Source organism: Chrysemys picta, chromosome 1 (genome assembly GCF_011386835.1).
Source record: "Chrysemys picta bellii isolate R12L10 chromosome 1, ASM1138683v2, whole genome shotgun sequence".
Lineage (NCBI taxonomy): Eukaryota > Metazoa > Chordata > Testudines > Emydidae > Chrysemys > Chrysemys picta.
This window is the reverse complement of record NC_088791.1, coordinates 324,937,649-324,956,973: the sequence shown is the minus strand read 5'-3', so window position 1 is coordinate 324,956,973 and position 19,325 is coordinate 324,937,649. Positions and strand designations below refer to the sequence as shown.

The following is a 19,325-nucleotide window of genomic DNA, read 5'->3' as shown; positions in this document are numbered from 1 at the left end:
AGTAGTCCCCACCACCTAAGATAGTGTCATGTGGTGAAGGGAAATATTTCACTTTTGTTACCAGTGGATGGAAAGGTAACTTCATAAGTGTTTGAAAGCTTTCAAAAAGCACAGACAAATGATTTTTGCTGAGATAGGAGGTAGGAAACTTCTTAATCAATAATTCAATTTGCTATTTCTCAGAATTAATCCTTTTCCTAATGACTTTTTCCTCTGCCACTCATACAGACTCAGAACAGTACTGCAGACTACATGCAACTTGCCGGTAGAGCAAGACAGGAATTCTGCTTCGCTCCTCACAATGGTAGTGTCGGAGCTGATCCTGGGACCAGCTGCAGATTCAGTCCCTAGTGAACATTAGAGGAGCCTCATGGCTGTTGGAAATTGTGTTTGCCAATACATGGCCCCAAGAGGATTTCGGGAGTGCAGTGGTGCTCTGTCCAAAGTTCTTTTCCCCCCTCCTAGAGCCCTTCACCAGGATTGTATGGCATTGAGATATAGTTGATGGCTCTGCACTTCCCAGTCATTCCCATCATGGAAAGGGAATCTCCACACAGCCAGTTAAGCCAGCTTCCCAGTTGCTTTTACATTGCCAGAGCAAAACAGGGGGGAGTCTGCTACTGGAATCCGAACAGAAGTGAATGTGCTGAGACACTTTACAGATGAAAAGGGAGGCCAAACATGCATGAAAACAGTGGCAGATGAAGTGGGTGATCCTCATGTCACAATCCTCATACAAATGCAGGATAAGATTATCTGTAGCATCCTATACATGAGAGAAGAAAATGGCTGATGTAGTTGTCTGTATCTGCACCTCTGTCCCCTTTTGAGAGGAATGACAGAACATGACATGAAAAACGTTGTGTCTCAGGGTTCTCCCAATAACACTGAGGATTGCGAGAAAGATGTAGAGAGGACGGCCGGAAACAGATTTTCCAGCTAAAAGCCTGCATCCCAGCAATCATTAGCTAATTACCAGGAGCGGTCTGTCTCCAGTGGAACACATGACTACTTTCCCTTGCAAGCAGTCAGTATTCTTTGTGTGCAATAATATGGAGCCACTCCAGAAATATACTTAGTCCCCTGTGGCATTTTTGTCAAGCCTTTCCCTTTTTATGGAGACACATTTATGGATCTGTTATTAGAAAAAAGAGGTGCTTGCAGCTAAATTGCAGGGTCTTTAGCTTCCTCAGACCCTAATGTAGCTCCCCCCCAAGCCATTACACCAACATTTAAATACATGCATGAATAAAACATTGTAGATTTTTTGACATTCAAATTTCACCATATACAAGAGTTAAACCGCATTGCCTCAGTTACCAATCTGACGTCTAAATATCACTGTAACAGAGATTAGAGAAATTTTTTTTTAACTTGTTTATTTTGTATTTTACCGGTGTCCTTCTCCCTTGTTGGTTTGGGTCTTTCACACAGCAGCTGGGGAATGACACATTTAAAAATAAAAGGAATGGGTGGTCATAAAACCCACAAAACTAGCAAGAGGCAGTAGTAGCAAACTACACTTGAAACTAGGAAAGCATGGTTCAATTCCAGGCTAAGCCACAAGTTTCTAGGTGATGTAGCTCAGTTTCTCTGTGCCAGCTCCCCAGATTTAAAATGTGGATAATTCTACTTCCTTTCTCTCTTCTTTTTGTCTGTCTTCGGGGCAGGGAATGACTTTGGGTATGTCATCACTTTGACCTGGAAGTGTAAATTACAGTGCGAGAAGACATACCCATGCTAGCTCTGATCGAGCTGGAGTACTCAAAATAGAAGTGTCACCACAGCAGCACAAGTGTCGGGAGGGACTAGCCACCCATTTACCATCTAAGACATTTGGGTATGAATTGTTCCTGGGACAGCTGGCCCCTCCTGTCACTGTGGCTACACTTCTATTTTTAGCATGATTGCTCAATCAGAGCTAGCATGGGTATGTCTCCTGGAGCTGGAAATTATACCTCCTGTTTGAAATGTACATGTACCTTCTGACAGTGGACACACACACCTATCACAGTACAACATCTTGTACACACTACTCTCATACAAATATGTTTTTTTAATTAACTAAAGTTTGTGGCCAATGTACCTTTAACTACAAAAACAATTTAGTATTAATGTCAGCACTGCACATGCAGCATTCTTATTTTACTCTCCCATCTCCCTGAAACTCATTCTATTTCCAGTGTTATTCTGATTGTAATTCTTATACCTTTTATTTGTCTTATTCTCACTTTTCTCAGCCCCGTGTGTTAAATATTTATGTTTTTTGGCATCTAGTATGATTCATAATTATCACTACTTCTGCTCTCACTGAATGTAAAAACAAACCTGCATAGATATTATATAGCATTGATAAAGTCTAAAGCAGTGACTTGACACTCAGGAGAGGAAAGCACAAGTGGCAAGGCATTATTCTAAACCTCCATTACCTCAGTCAGCACACCAGAGAAGAACTAGAAAGGAGGCTTTGTACATATCACTGTCATAGCTGCTGTTTGCTAGCAGTAGGGCTAGCTGGAAAAAAAACAAGAAATCCATTTCATAAAAATATTTAGAGGTTTCAGAATTTGATTTTGTTCCAATGCAGAACAAAACCAAGACTTTTTCCACCCACAGTTTCTGGAAAGAAGTGAGGCCATAGAAAACTCAGCAGGGATGTGGGAAAGCTAGGGTCAACTGCCTGCTCTGCATCACATAGAGCAGGGGCTTCAACCTGGGTCTCCCACATCACAGGTGAATGCCTTAACCACTCACTGGTCAAAGAGGGAGAGGGAGGCAGGTCCTTCCGTGGAGACAGGTGGTGAATAGAGACCTGAAAGGGCATTCCCGGAGCAGAGCAGAGCAGACTGATAGGTGCAGTTATACCAAAATGGGAATGCCCTCTCTGGCCTCAAGCTTTTACCACTCTCTGGGCGGGGACCCAACTCTCTCTCCCTTGTGAACAAGGGTTAAATCTATGGCTCCCCTGCAATTGACTGTAATTCTCCCCAGCAGGTCTGGCCAGAAGTCCAGCCCCTCTGCTTTACTTTCTCTTCAAGGCCTATGGCCAGGGGCATGAGCAATTATAACTAACCAACCAACTCTATCAAAGCAGAGTACATTTAAAGACAAAGGCATATAAAACAAAACAAACAATAAAAGGATCTAAACACTTTACCAGTAGCCCCCTTCTCTCTCATCAGTCTTGGAGGGACTCAGGCAGGTTCTAGAAGGGCTGGTTTCCCCCATGAACAAAAGTCAGTCATTCGTTGAGTCAAAATGAAGCCTCTCCCCTCATCAGGTTAAACTCAGACTTTTATACCAAAAGCCTTTTCTGTCAGGTACTGCTCTGAATCAATGTATGCACACCACGCCAGGGGGTGATACTTCTTTGGAGTGGTTTACAGTCCCAGGGTCTGCCACAGTTGTCCTCCCCCTACTGTTTGTAATTTCTGAGGAGCTTTGATAACACTTCACCATAGAGTGGAATACAATACCTAGCTGACAATGATCCATATATTTAAGACAAAAGTCCCCAGAGATCCTGCATATGGTTACAATATCTGTCACACTGCTCAGCTCAGCCTTCTCTATCAATTCCCTGTCTTTGTTGTCTCTCTCATCCCTCTGGGACAAAAAGACCCTGCATTGTTTCAACTAGCTGAACAGCTTATTTTGAATGAAAAAAAGGCTATTGGTGTCAAAATGGCCTTCTAAAAAGATTTTTTGGGGGTTATTTTTCAACAAAATTATCAAATTTGTTATTGATTTTTCCCCTTTACTCAAAACTAGATTTTTGGTAAATAAAAAGTTTTTATGTTTTCACATTTTTTGAAAGGTTTTGAAGAAAAAAAAAAAAAAAAAAAAAAAGGATCCACTTTACCCCGAGAAGCTAGAGCTTTGATTTTTTTCCCTTCCAAAAAAGCTTTTATTTTTCCCACCAGCTCTGGTGTTGAGCCCAAATAGACACTTAGCTTCCACCTCTCTTATCAGCCACTAAACTTGGTTCAGAATGAGCCTCAAGAACGCAGCTGTTGTGTGGCATTCCAGAGTCTCCTTTGAGGGCCACTTCTGGTAAGGGTGGGGGGTGCAGGGTTTCAAAGTTCACCCCAGGGTGAGTCAAAAGCCCTGTACAAGCCACACATTCTTTTTCAAATTACTTGGTGTATGTCACCTCCACAGTGCATACATATATGTTCTAAAAATAATGCAAGTAGATACCAAAGATATAGCAATATTAACATTTTTGATCTATACAACTGCCATCAGGCAGATTACCTGTTAGATAAATAGTTCCAGCAGCTGCCTTTTATTTTTTTGTCATCACTCTCGGCCTCCTTTGAAAAGTGAACTTATTTTCTTTAAGATCAATGGAGAATTCTGCTTAGGAAAAAAATTGGACAGCATATGGCCCTTAGATATTATGGGTCTGATTTTCATTTATACTAAGCCCACTTATGCCCTTCTGGCAGTATAAATGGGCCTTAAAATGGGGGGTCAATGTAATTTATGCCCATTTTCATTGCCAGAGGAAGTATAAAGTGGAACTAGCGTGAACAAGAATCAGACCCTAATATGCAAGTTACTACAGTGGTTTATTGGTGTGGGCATATTTGCCAGCTTGGAAAAAAGATATCTTTCTCAGCTGAAGAAGAAATAAGATGTATTTAGGGTTATTTTTTCTGACTACTTACAAGTTTAAGAACAAATATTCTTGTAATTTGTAGAGTCAAACTGAATAATACATGCAAACATTTTCTTGGTTTTATGCTGTAGCCAGTTGTGTGTGTCTGTATTTTTAGATGCCTATTTCTTCCTTCATTATTACAAAAATGTCAACACTGGGGCAGGAAGAAGACTTCCATATAAAGCCTTAAAACTAGAGCTCTCCTACTTCATGATGGGAAGGCTCTACTGAGGATGTGGGGCTCTGGCTTTCAGAATTGCTGATGGGAGCATGTAGATGAGCAAAATGCAAGCTACAAAAGATCCTTTAAATTGGAAATTCTAAGTTCTTTTAAAATTCAACATTAAAAAACCAAAACCAAAATACATTTATTAGTTTCTTGGCTCAGTATTCACAGCAATAATTTTTACATCCTGTTTGTGTAAATTTTGCTTGAATTGATTTTATCTGTCTTTTTAGAAGGCAAATCTTTTTTTCTTTTTCACTATTTACCATATATACATAAGCCCAGTTCATTTTGTTAGCAGCAGGAAGCTAATTTACATTTCATTAGTTTTACTTATTGTTATATTTTATTGGAAACTCACAAGGGGGGAGGAGGAAGAAAGCATGACGGTTGAAAGAGGAGAGCACTTTCCATAAGTCTTGGTTGTATAGGCAGGAAGGAGGGTTTTATGTTTAGGCTCTGGACTGCGACTCAGGAGATGCAGGTTCAAGTCCTGGGTTCTGACTCAGACATCTTTGCTAACCCTGGGCAGTTTGCTTCATCAGTATTGTCACCTTAAAAAATCGTGAGTCAGCTCCATGAGACTGGTCCTTGAAGCAAGATTTTATTTATTTAAAGGACTATATTGTGGGGTTTGGTCCAAGTTCTGATTTTTGAACTCCCCGGTAGAGATTCCAGAGAACCAGGACACTATGGTCAAGGTGAATATGTCTTTATTTCCTGTTTCCGTAGACTTACCTCCTTGTTATTTATCCCCACTGGCCACCCTGAATAGCAGCTCTAAATGTTCATAACTAGCATCACAATTATTGTCTTGCCAACTCTCACCAATGTTTAGGGTGTGTGATTTTGGTCCCTGCTGCAGGAGCTGTTGCTGGAGGACCCAACGGAGATAAAATTCCACGTTTGTATAAAATACTGCCTCGTGGCAGAAAGCTTCCAGCTTCTCCCCCAGCCTCTCCCCCCAAATTCCAATTGACTAATTCCATGCCCCACCCCACTGCCACATCTGCCCTTCCCCAGTTTATCTACTAGGCACCCCCTCCAGCTCCACATCAACAGTATCACCAACTCTCTCAAATTAATTATGAGTTATGGGACTTTTGCTCCTGCTGGGGTTGCTGTCACAATGACATTAGAAGCTCCTCTGTTCCTGATTTTCAGGGATGACTCAGGAGCAGAGCTCTGGGAAAGAGCTTGCAGGGCTCACTGGGCCCCACCTTTGTCCATAGATTGGTCCTGTCTCAGTTGTGGCTGACAGAATTTTTGAGCAGTATTAGGCAGGGAGTTGAGAGAAAGCTGCTGCCCCAGACCCAGCAGAACCAGTAGAATTTTCTCACCTCCTGTTGCCTCAGTACTTCTCCTCTGCCTCAGACACAGCAGCAGCTTTCACAGCTCCAACTCCCCCCTCACCTAAATTCTGCTGCCCGGGGACTTCTGTGCAAAACAGCAATGGACAAGTCAAGTCAGGAATGAAAAAATTAGTTATCAAGTAGGTCGAGCATGAACAGAGCATGCAGTACAGCGATTGGTTCCTTCAAAGTAACCAATGCAATCCAAAAGACACACAATGCAATGTTGTGTGTAAATGTATATGAAGGAGGAAGTTTACTGTGTAACTTTGGACATGTGGTACATCCTATGCCCACTCCCTATGCTTGAGTCTGATCAACTCAGCATAGCTTTGCTGTATGCCAAATAAGGAACCTGAGTAACATGATTGGAATCAAACTGAGTTCTTGAGGAACTGAGTTGAAGATGTCTTGGGGGGAACCCCAATACTCAGACAAATCTCCCAATACACAGATGAATGGAAAAATAATAGAAAACTTGATGCATAGGGAGAGTGCTTTGTGCTTCGTGGACGTTAATTGTCCAGCTCCATTTTATAGACCCTGGGCAGGAGGTGAATAAGGGGGAAGAATTGGTGTAGGGTAAGTCAAGACAGTATAAGGAAATGGATGACAGATTCTCTCTCTTACAAGTAAGGAGAGGGTAAGGGGACTCTCCCTCTAAGCTGCCCGGGAGAGGCATGCATTTGTGGGCATTAAAGGTTGACTTTTCTACTAGGAATCTGCGAAAAGCACCGGCCCATTGAGGACTCACTATCACATCCAGTGTGTGTCAGGCCCTTCCCCAGAGCTCCCAATCTAAGGGGCAGTTTGCCCTTGGCACCTCAAACTGAGTGGTTTTGTGACCTAGCATATGGGGAACAGTGCCACTTTGGCTGGGCCAAACCTATGCCCATCTATGCAGGGGAGGCACCAAATTTGAGTTGTGTTAGGACCTCATGGACTAGGTTGCAACACGTATCAAATTTGGCCTGCCTGTCCCTCTGTCCTCATCTACAGAGGAGCAAACAGGCCAAACTTGAGTGGTGCTGCATCCTACTTTAGCCACTTGATGTGTGGTGAGATATGCTTCCCCCTCCAGCAAAAAATTCAAGTAGTAACACAAAACTCATAATTCAAAGCAGTCTGCTGGGACCCAGAGTAGGGTTACCATATTTCGAGCCTCCAAAAGGAGGACACTCCACCGGACCCCGGCCCCACCCCCAGCCCCGCCCACGCCCCAACTCCGCCCCTTCCTCAAAGTCGCCGCCCCAACTCCGCCCCCTCCCGTGCTTCCCGTGAACATTTGATTCGCGGGAAGCCTGAAGCAGGTAAGGGGGGGTGTGGGGGGAGGAGGGGCGGCCCAGGCTGCCCCCCCCCCGGCGTTTCCAGCCTGGGCCGGCCCCCGGCTGAGCATCCCCCGGCCCGCACAGCGGCCCCCAGCCCCGCCGGCCCCCCGGCCCGCTCAGCACCCCCCGGCCCAGCCCCCGATCCCCGGCCGAGCACCCCCTGGCCCCGCCAGCCCCCGGACCCCCGGCCAAGCATCCCCCGGCCCGCTCAGCACCCCCCAGCCCCGCCGGCCCCCCGGTCCGCTCAGCACCCCCCGGCCCGGCCCCCGATCCCCGGCCGAGCACCCCCTGGCCCCGCCAGCCCCCGGACCCTCGGCCAAGCATCCCCCGGCCTGCTCAGCACCCCCCAGCCCCGCCGGCCCCCCGGCCCGCTCAGCACCCCCCGGCCCGGACCCCGGCTGAGCACCCCCTGGCCCCCCCGGCCCGCTCAGCACCCCCCAGCCCCGCCTCCGGACCCCACTTCTCCTACCTGGGCTCCAGCTGAGCTGCTCCTCCCCGCTCAGAATGTAAGAGCCGAGCTGCCGGCTTCGGGCAGCCCTCCCCTGCCTCAGGACCCAGAGCTGGCTGGGCACGTCCCTTCCCCGGCTCCAGCCGAGCTGCTCGGCTCCGCCCCCTCAGACTTACAGAGCAGAGCTGCAGGAGCCAGCGTTACCGGCTTCGGGCAGCCCCCCCCTGCCTCCGGACCTTGCACCGCGGGAGCAGCTCAGCTGGAGCCGGGTAGGAGAAGTGCCTGGCTGGGGGCTCGGGGTCCGGAGGCAGGGGGGTGCTGCCCGAAGCCAGTAGCGCTGGCTCAGGCAGCTTGGCTCTGTAAATCTGAGAGAGGAGGAGTGGAGCAGAGCCACAGGGGGAGAGGAAGTGCCAGCCATTTTCCCGGACATGTGTGGCTTTTCGTCAATTCCCCCCGGACGGGGGTTTGATTGCTGAAAAGCCGGACATGTCCGGGAAAAACCGGACGTATGGTAACCCTAACCCAGAGGCCTGTCACTCTCTGCTTTTTCAGTCTCTTTGCTTCAGAGTCTACTGCAGAAGCTTGTTTACCCCCTTACTAGCTTTTACAGAAAACACTTGAGCCCTTCACAGCTGGGTCTGCTAATTGAACAGGGCTGGATAGCTCCAGTCCCCGCCCCTCTCCCCAGGCCTTAGAGAGGCAGCCAACCTTCTTACAGACTGACTCATGATTTTTGATCTCTTGAGGTTAGCAATACTGCAGTCAATTTTGTGCCTCCAGCCCTCACATCTGCCCCTAGACCCACATAAACTAGTTTGCCCACCCAGCGCCACATTAATTGTCCCCCAATCCCTATATCTGCCCTTTGCCCCCGCCCCCAACACACTTCTGCAGCTATGAAGTTCTGCACCACTCCCATCCCTGGGAGGAAGGTTGAGTGGTGGAGGGATAGTCCAGGGGTTCTTCAGTGCCCTTGCAGGACTCATGCAACTCCAGGAGGGGTCCTCCTCTTCCCCTGCCTAGGCCTGGTTTTGGGAGAGATGGAAGAGGAACCAGAGATGTCCTGAGCTGCTGGACTCTTTCTGCTCCAACTTCCCCATGAAAATGGTATTGACTGCTCCCTCTCCCCCTGCCCAACCGAAGCAGGTGGAGCAGCAGCAGCTCTGACTGGCTATTCTTCCCCTAGACATGGGAAAGATGGGAAGACAGCTAATCAGATGGAGCTTTCCCCTGGCCCAGCCTGGAAATCGGATCATCCTGAGAGGGCTGCATCCAGCCCCCACCCCCCGCACCAAGCCCTCACCACCTTACTCTTTACAGTTGACAAGACTTTCTCTCTGTGCCTCTGTTTCCCATTTGTATCAGGGGGATATTGCTTCCTTTCACCCACCACTTTGCTGTCTTTTAGATTTAGACTGCGAACTGTTTGGGACAGGAACTGTCTCTTGTTTTTCTATTGAAAAGTCCTAGCATAATGGGCCTCCCTATCTCAGTAGGGTCCTCTAGGTGCTATGTATTAACTGTACCACATGACACGCTACAGAGCAGCCGTCAGGGCTACTGCGTGGCTAACAAGCCCTGAAATGTGGTGCAATATGAAGTGTGGTAACCTTCAATATGAAAAGAATGAAACAATAGCCCATGCCCTTTACATGGGCTCCACACTGCAATGATATTACCTACTTGCTCCTATGGTAAACTGTCTCCATGAGCACGGCTGAGACATGTGGCTAGGATGAGGCTGATTTCGCCCATGACAAGGCACCAGAAAAGATGTCCCTTATTATTTGTCATTCCTCATTTTATAAAGCCCGCAAGTTGCAAAGCACTTACAGTTGAAGGCCTTGATTGTGCCTTTAAGGCCCAGGCCTTCACAGGGGCAGTGGGGAGTTATGATGCCAGAAAAGGTGTCAGTAGGAACTCAGTCCCAAAGAGGCAGGACTCCTCCCAGAGCTCCTTGAAATGAAGAAGGAAGCTGAGTCTGCTGCTGTAAGCATACTGCTTCAAGGGGTGGGTTATACATCGCCCTCTGTACCCAATATGGAATACAGGGACTGCAATCCGGTTCCAATATTGCACAGCGAACTCCAAGAAGCCAAGTGGCTCCTGCTGTCCCACCTCACTTGTGGAGCAGCAAAGCACATCAAACCCTACATGATAGACCTAGATTCCAAGGCAAGTAGGGACCAGGGAGATCATCTAGTCTGATCTCCTGTATGACACAGGCTACATAACTTCCCCAAAGTATTTCCTAGAGCATTGGCTGCTTGAAAAACATCCAATATGGATTTAAAAATGGTCAATGATGGAGAATCCACCACAACCCTTGGTAAATTGTCCCAATGGTTAATTACTCTCACTGTTAAAGATTTACACCTTATTTTCCAGCTGACATGCCAGGCACGTGAGGATATATACCAGGGGGCTAATTCTACAAGATTTGCACTCCCTGGAGGAGTAATACTACCCCTGTTTGGCACTTCAAGAGAGCAGCAACGTTCTAGTGGCCTTTTAACACCCTAACGTGGGGCAGCCTTTATTAACATGCAAATAAAATTCTTCAAAAATCAAAATACAGTCTTGTAGCCTGTGTCAAATATCTTCTGTAAGGAGAGTCCTGAACACAGGATCCCCACCTTCATCAGGGCTTTTCTCCACCACGCCCCTTTAGTTGAACCCCATACAGGTAACAAACATACAGTGAATCCCCCTTCCGGGATTTACCTTCTGTTGCTACTTCATTCCTTCCCAGGCTGCAGCATTCTTCCTTTCTTCTCACCTTTCAACCAGAGCGATGCCTCCAAGAGGCTTTTCCCCTCTCTGAGTAACACGTTTTCCTTTGTCTAGAAGCAGCCCCCTGATCTCAAACCTCTTCTCACAGAAATCTCCTATCTTCCCCTTCTCTGGGCTTCAGGCAGTTGCTCCCAGGAGACTCCTGCTGTTATTTCCTTCATCTCCCACAGGCTTCCTTAGCCGTGTTCTGCCTCACGGAACTTCAACCCTGTTCATAAGAATGGCCATTCTGGGTCAGACCAAAGGTCCATCTAGCCTTCTGACAGTGGCCAGTGCCAGGTGCCGCAGAGGGAATGTACAAAGCAGGTAACTATGTGATCCATCCCCTGTTCCCATTCCCAGCTTCTTGCAGACAGAGGCTAGGGACACCATCCCTGCTCATCCTGGCTAATAGCAATTGATGGTCCTATCCTCCATGAATTTATCTAGTTCTTTTTTGAATGAAAAGTTCAAATCTCAGTAACTCTCTCACTGGATACCCTCTTAATAATGCTCCTGGTTTTTCTATGGCCCAAGTGCCTTCAACCCCCACCCACTTGGGAAACACTTAAGTGGTCACAAAAGTAGTGAAGTGGGGCTACTGGAACTGGCCAATTTGTGCCATGCCTCTTGGTCCTTAAAGGGATAGGCAACCTGTTACAGCCATCCACTCCATCACATGTGATTATGCAATGGAAGCCTTTATCTGCTCTGGGTGGTTTTAAATATTCCCAGAGTGCATCCTGCTCTCAACAATCTTCCACTTCTCGGTCATTGCCCTTTGAGGTTGCCAACCCCTATGATTCAATCCTATGACTACGCAAAGCATGTAAAATGCAAACAATTTACTGAATGAACATCTATTTTGACCAGGATCTATCTATCGGTCCCTGCCCTAGTCAGTGGAAGCATATGCCATCAATTGCTCCCCTTTATAACAACTGTATGCAATCAGGGTTAAATTGCATGAGGAGAGTATATTATAACAGTGCTCTGCCCTGGGTATAGTTCAAGGTATTGATTATTATACATTAAATCCCTAAATAATTTAGGACACTTATCTCTGAGACTGCTCCTTATGCCTCATCGTATTAGATAAAATCAACAGGCGCACACTAGTTTTTGGACTTCAGGGTAGCATTTATGTTGTCCACTAGTAAGGCATTCTCCATATGGGGTCCTCTGCTTTGGAATGGACACCTGCTGGCACTCTTCCAGATGCCTTTGATTTGTGCAATCGGTTAAATAAAACCCATTTCTCTGATACAGTCCATTCCTTTGGTGCGTGCTCTGTGGACCCAGTATTATTAATGGGTCCTGCATATGGTGGAGTCTATTGTCAGGTTATCATGCCTCAGAAGAAAATGAAATCAAGGGAGATTAATGGAAAATACAAAATCTTGCCACAAGAAGAATGGAGGAAGGAGATGGCTTGATTGAAACAGTTCACTTGTAATCACTCTTTTGCCCCTGGGCTCCTTGAAACACACCACCACTCATTAAGGATTTAATAAGCAGAGCAAAGCCCCAGATATGTGGGTAACCAATTTTTGTATTTTGATGATCATGCCTACTGATTTCCCCCAGGTAGTTTGGAGTCAGATAACACTGGTCTACAATTTTTGAGAAGTTGTCTGCTTCAGAGATAAAATGTGCTATTTATTATGTATTTTGATATGCTGAATTCAAATATGACAATTAAAACAACTGATTGGCTACTGTTTCTAAGATAGTTAAGTTTTTACATTTTATGTCTATGTATATTGTGTAGATAGTAGAGTTTTAATCATAAATTGTAAACCTAGGTCTTTTCATGTGTTTATGGTTGCTTTACATGATAATATTTCACCTGTCCTGCTTATGTAACACTAAAAATCAGCAAAAGGGTTATATAAATAAAATTTATTATGAAACAAAAGGCAAAAAACTATTATGTACATAGTTCAGTCCTATTCAGTGTCTACTCGGCGCTTCTTGGCTTGTCTCTTGTATTCATTAAATGGAGCATCTCTTGTCACTGTCCAGCAATAGTCTGCAAGCATTGATGGGCTCCATTTGCCCTGATAGCGTTTCTCCATTGTTGCAATGCCCTGGTGAAATCGCTCGTTGCTCACTGCTTCGCAATTCGGTGGAAAAAAATCTAGATGAGAGTGCAAAAAATGTCTCTTTAGTGACATGTTGCAACCAAGGCTTTTGTATGCCTTGAGGAGGTTTTCCACCAACAACCTGTAGTTGTCTGCCTTGTTGTTTCTGAGAAAATTTATTGCCACTAACTGGAAGGCTTTCCATGCCATCTTTTCCTTGCCATGCAGTGCATGGTCAAATGCATCATCTCGAAGAAGTTCACGAATCTGAGCACCAACAAAGACACCTTCCTTTATCTTAGCTTCACTTAACCTTGGAAATTTTCCACAGAGGTACTTGAAAGCTGCTTGTGTTTTGTCAATGGCCTTGACAAAGTTCTTCATTAGATCCAGCTTGATGTGTAATGATGGTAACAAAATCTTCCTTGATTCAACAAGTGGTGGATGCTGATCACTTTTCCTCCTAGGCTCCAATGACTGTCGGAGTGGCCAATCTTTCTTGATGTAGTGGGAATCTCTTGCACGACTATCCCATTCACAGAGAAAACAGCAGTACTTTGTGTATCCAGTCTGCAGACCAAGCAAGAGAGCAACAACCTTCAAATCGCCACAAAGGTATATGGTACACAGTACCATGGCCAAGGCTACTTCACCAGTTTAACCTGTGACGGATATGTCAGTTTCCAGCACATCCTTGGGTGACCTTATTGAATTAAGTTTGAGTATCTTTGGAGACCATTGTATTAAATGCAAAGATTATGTATAATTGTGGGCTGGGATTGTGGGTAACCTCACTAGGTGTGGGGAGATGAGATGTGAGGCATGGGGGTCCAAAGGACTATATTGTGTCCCAGACAAGAATGGACTTTTGGGACAATAAGTGTGAAGTGGATTCCTGGGAAATAATTAAGGAGGGGTAAATGCAAATTCTGGCCCACAGAAATAAGGTCTCCCAAAGATAGGCAGGAGATTGCCATGTCTGTCACATAAACCAACACCACTTTTCTTGTCCCAGTCAAATTCAAAATCAGTTTCTGAGCTATTTTTTAACATCTCCAGCTGTATATACAGAAATAGGTAACAGGCACCTTCTGTTTTAAAATTAATGCAATCTTTTGAATCTTTAGGTTTTTCCATTACTGGGTGCAGACTACAGACTGCACCACCTAATTAGCTTAAGTTGTTCTACAAGAATGTTGCCATTTATGAAACTAACAATAAGTAACTAGAGCGAAAAAGAATCAGGAAAGGGCTAGGGGCATATAATTCAGAACAACAAATAAGAAAAGAACAGCAGTTTCTTTACCAAAAGTGATATTGTTTAATTTGAATTTATTCCATTATTCAAATAAGATTGCTTAAAATTAACTTGGGCTGGTGGTTTCTGTGGAAACAGGGTCAGAACGCCATAGGTAGTCAGCATGTAGCCATCAGCTGAGAGGGAGAGCTCTCACTTGCAGATTTCAGTTGCTGGTTGCCTGCTGAGATACCTGTACAAGTGTCAGTTTCCAAAAGCAATCCACTGTGTTTCAGGTTGGCGGGGAGGAGTTGTGCAAGGGAGGGAGGGGACACAATTTAATATAACCCATCTAAGTTTTATCAGCTTTAAAAAACACAGCTTTTCCAAACATTTTAAAATTAAATTTTACAAAGCAACAACACATGTCAACTATATTATTTGGTCTTATCATATGCTTTATTCCCCGGCATTGCACTGTAGTTTCTGGATGCTCTACCAAGTTAGACATCTTCACAATCGGAAAACATAATAAAGGTGGTGGTTGTGTGTCAGTGGAGTCCCCTTGCCATCCAAATGGCTAATCACACTTTCTTCACAAGAATTCTACCCCTTAGGACCAAGATATTCAAAAGTAACTGGTGATTTTGTGTGCCTCAATTTTCATGTGACAACCTTATGACACTCTTAAAGGGACCTGATTTTCAAAGGGTGGGTGATCGTGCTCAACACTTACTGAAAATCAGGTCTCATGTTGGGGCAAAAATGGGGGCTCCCCAAATCTCTAGTCACTTTGGGGCTGAGAAGGGGGGAAGAAAGAAAGTAGAATGTCAGGAAATGATCATGTAAGGGTTCCAGTCAGTTCCTCAGAACCATATAATTTTTCATCACTCACTAGCCTGCACCACCAACATCCTCCTAGCCCTTCACATTTCCCACCTTTACTTACACTCCCCACCCTCCATCGCTGGAGCTGAATCACAAACTATTTTAAACTTTTCACACATGCAAAAAGAACTCTGGTTCAGTGTGGCCTGGATCACAACCACAGACGACAGGAAAGGGGAAGAAAACAAAGAAAAGAAGAAACACATGCTGCATCTTGTCCCTTTAATTCACATGCGCATCTGCAAGAGGGTTTCTGCTCGATAACCCTGTGGACAGTAGTCAGGAGCAGAGCTTTCTTCAGCTCTGTCCAAAAAGGAAAGCACTGTAGCAAACAAAAGCAAGCCCCGCAGGAGTGAGCAGGCTGGGCAAGCATATCCTCTTCCTCCTTGCCTCCCCCACCTTCTGTATGGGATATTATTAACTAATCCAGTCCCTGGATAGGGGCTTGTTTTATTTGCAAATAATGTTTTTTCCCATTTTAAATCTATACTTTTCCAAACTCCTGGGCTGACACAATAGTGCTATACATAGAAAGCAGCAGCATACATAACAAAGTGATCGATTTGCCTATAGTTTATTCTTCTCTTCTCCACCCCCCCGCCCCCGATCCCATCCTATCCTGTCCTTTAATATTCAGAGACCTCCCTTACTCAGGAGCTTGTCAGCCTGTTTGCTTTGAGCCACTACTATTTTATCTCTGCCTTATGTCTCTGACCTTTACTCCCAATGGGAGTAAAGAATATTGCTGTCTTCCAGGTCCCTGCCTCCTTTAAATTCATCTTGAGCACCACTACGCATGCTGCTCCTCTTTGCCCTTTCATGTTTCTCTTTGGCACTCCTTAGCAAAAGAGTGAATGACTCACAGGAGGTATGAGATGGAAAGATGATACAAGGGTGCAGATAGCCTTATGTTGCTCTGTAACCCTTATTTATACATTTTTCATCTGTTCCCTGCAGAATGTATGCAGTTAGGCTTGGGTGTATTTCACATGATATTCAAACTTTCTGAGATGTAACAGGAGGTAGTAGTAAAAAGTAGGTAGCTGAACAAAAAATGGTCAGTCCATGGCAAAACAGAAAGGGAATTTCATTACCAGCTAACTCCCGTGATATTTGATATCTTTCTTAAAGCCCCAGCTCTTGGAATCCCATGAATATATGAGAATCTGGGCATTCATTTCAAGAAATTATGGTTCTAGCCCTGAAGGTTGCAGAGAACAGATTGAAAATGTGACCTCGCATGTGTGACAGACTCAAAAATTAAATACGTTTTAAAATCCTCTTGACTTTTAAGCCAATCTCATGTTTTTAGGGGGGAGGTTTCATGGTTTTTGAACATTTGAGGGTAGCAACACTGTTCTAGGAATATAAAAGTCTAAGACAGTAATGGCACAGGGAGTACATCAGAAGGAAGGAAGGAGGATGGCCTTGTGATTAATGCTTTGGACTGGACTCAGGAGATTTGTGTTTTCTTATCTGCAACAAAATTCCTGTCACCTTGGACACTTAGGCCTTGATTATGCATGGGCATTTATGCACTTCAGTGGGACTGCTTATGGAAGCAAAATTACACATGTGCATAAATGTTTGCATGATCAGCACCTCAATATATCTGTGCCTCTGGCTATGTCAACACTACAGAGCCTATGTCAGCATGGCTATATAGGCATAGCCCCCTAACATAGATATAGAGCATATGTTGCCAACGTAGGAACACCAACTCCCTGAACGTTACCTATGCTGACAGAAACACATTTCTGGTGGCAGAGTTGCATCTACACTGAGGGTTTTGTCAGCATAGCTCTGTTCCTAGAGGATGCCACTATAAGTTTTATGTATAAAACGTCCTCTGTTCCCCTACTGGGAATGGGGATAACTTCCTTTCTCAAAGGGATATTGTGAGGATAAATTCATTTATGTTTGTGATGGGCTGAGGTTCTTCTGTGATGGGTTCTGTCTAAGTATCTCTATATAAGAATCTACATACATAGCCAGAGTATGAATTAAGGACTCTGCCTGGCAGTAGAACTCTTCCTATGTTATCATTAGGAAATACAGAGTATGTATTATTTACATGGTGCAAAGATCACACAATACGGTAATGTGTCCAAAGTTTGGGTGTTCCAGTTTATTTTGGAGAATCTCGGTATGTAAATATCTTGGTACACAAAGCCTGGGAATGCCAGTCAAACAAAGTGAGACAGTTTAATGGAGTATGGTAAAACACAAGATAAAACAAAAACTTCTGCCAGAGAGTGGCAGCAGTTTATTAAATTGACATTTTCCTGGAAGTCAAATCAGAAATGGTTTGGTTTGATTTGATCAGGATTTTAATGCTTATTCGGAGTTCAAAATAATTGTGCAGCTATATTTCTATAGTATTGTTATGCTGGAGGTTGAGTGGCTCCCAGTAAAGTTGGTGTTTCATCTATGGACAATCACAAATCTCGTACTTGTTGGGCATATAGGCTACCTTCCTTTCAGGCAAAATAAAGTAGCACTCCTTTGTTTAGCGGATAGCTAAAACAATAGAAACCACCATCCAAAGAATAGACTGAATGCAAATGCAGGGGACTGGGTATTGATGTCAGGCAGGCAAAGAGAGGAGCAGAATGCTAAAGAAATAGCAAGAGGAGCAGTTGTGGCATGATCCTGAGAAAAAGCCAAGAGAAAGTTGTTTGGGCAGAGCGCTGGCTGGAAAGACAACCTTGAAATTGTGAGCAAGGAAACTGAGTGCTGGTAAATTTCGACTGTGTTCAGAGAAGCATTATATAGTGTATAGTCACTGTCAATAAATAGGATTGCATTAAAGAACTACTTGATTCCATTTTCAATTTCTCCCCCCATTGGAAACAACCCACGAGACCCTGAATATGATAAGGCCAAAAAGGAGTAACACTGTCTTTAAAGCTAACATGAGATGAGTGAGAGGAGGGAAGAACTCTGTGCTAGAGTTGTTGATTTTTTTTTTTTATTTATTTCTCTTTAGCCAATCTAGGGGGAAATATTAACCAAGGCACTGATCCTGCAAGTAATACTGCACAGGCAGAGCTCTGTGCCCATCACAGCCAATTGCAAGATAAGGGCTCAAATACACTACAGTCCTTCCCACAGTCTCTCTGAGTTCTACTTAGCTCTCCCTCAAACCTGGCACTGAGAAGAGCTTGTCTGAATTTTTCTGTTGAAATGATGTTTTGACAGAAGATTTTTTTTGTCAAAATAGAAATGTTTTGAAAAATATATGTCAATTCTGACAATTTCATTTAGGGAAAAAAGAGCATTTTAATAATATTGAAACATCCTATTTCAACATTTTCAGAATGGAATGTTGACGTTTTTCATTTCAAAAGAACTTTTTTGAAACAAATGTCTGTGTGTGTGTGGGGGGGGGGAAGTAATGAGGTGTACTCCATCCCTGCCTGGATACCCCCAAATCCTCTCACCCTCTGTCTAGTAAGTGGCAACTTTGTTGACTTTATTTACATTCCCATCACCAATACAGTCTTATGCTGCCATTTATTAGTCGTGTTTCTTACCCTTTCCCAGAGGGTCAGAGAAGAACAGCACTCATCCTGGAGATTTCAGAGCAAGTGGACTTAGCTGTCACAGGTTCTCCTAGTTGTCCTATGTCATCTTTTATACCCCTCAGGTGATGTGTAATTGGTTCATTAGCTCTCCCAGACTCATCAGCTAATTAGCTGTACATTCCCCAATCAGCCTTTTCCAGGGGAACTGATTGGTGCCTAAGTGATCAAAGTGCTGGGCCACCTGTTAGTTTCCAGCCCTCTCTCATACATTATATATATATAAGGTATAAATCAAAACAATGATTCTATTTACCTAAAATGATCTCTATTGACCTAAAATGTTTCTATTAATCCCAAATGAAATGCTTTTAGAATTTTTTTTGTGAGAAATTAAAAAAAAAATGTTTTGTTCCATTTTGGAACAGAAAAACTTTGAAATAGTTGAGTATCTTGGAAATGGAAAGTATGGTTACTCCCCAGCCCCAGCCCTAAGTGGGCATGTGTAAAAATGTGTGTAGGAGTGGATAAAGGTAATGGGATAATGGGGCAGCTGGTGTAAATTTTTATCTCTAGAGCTATAGTGTTATTTAAAGTCTTAATACATTCTGGGCAGGAGAGAGATTCCCTGTGGATAACCAGAAAGTCCCTTAAATTACAGCTACCTCTATGCAGAGAAAAAACCCTAGTTACCCATTTTAAAACTGCTTTAAATAAATGACAAATAATTACTATAATAAATAAATATATATTTTTTAAAAATAACTATTTTACACTTCTAGATTGGAGGCTTTCAAAGC

The 19,325-nt window shown here is 44.1% G+C and overlaps 1 long non-coding RNA gene across 1 annotated transcript; it reads right to left on the bottom strand.

Moving 5' to 3' along the window:
• Positions 1-2,429: 2,429 nt before the first annotated feature.
• LOC135984022 (uncharacterized) lies at positions 2,430-18,604 on the bottom strand. The gene is made up of 3 exons (XR_010601959.1): positions 18,538-18,604; positions 6,233-6,329; positions 2,430-2,514 (listed from the first exon to the last, which is right to left on the bottom strand). It is a non-coding gene; the product is annotated as an uncharacterized LOC135984022 (long non-coding RNA).
• Positions 18,605-19,325: the final 721 nt, after the last annotated feature.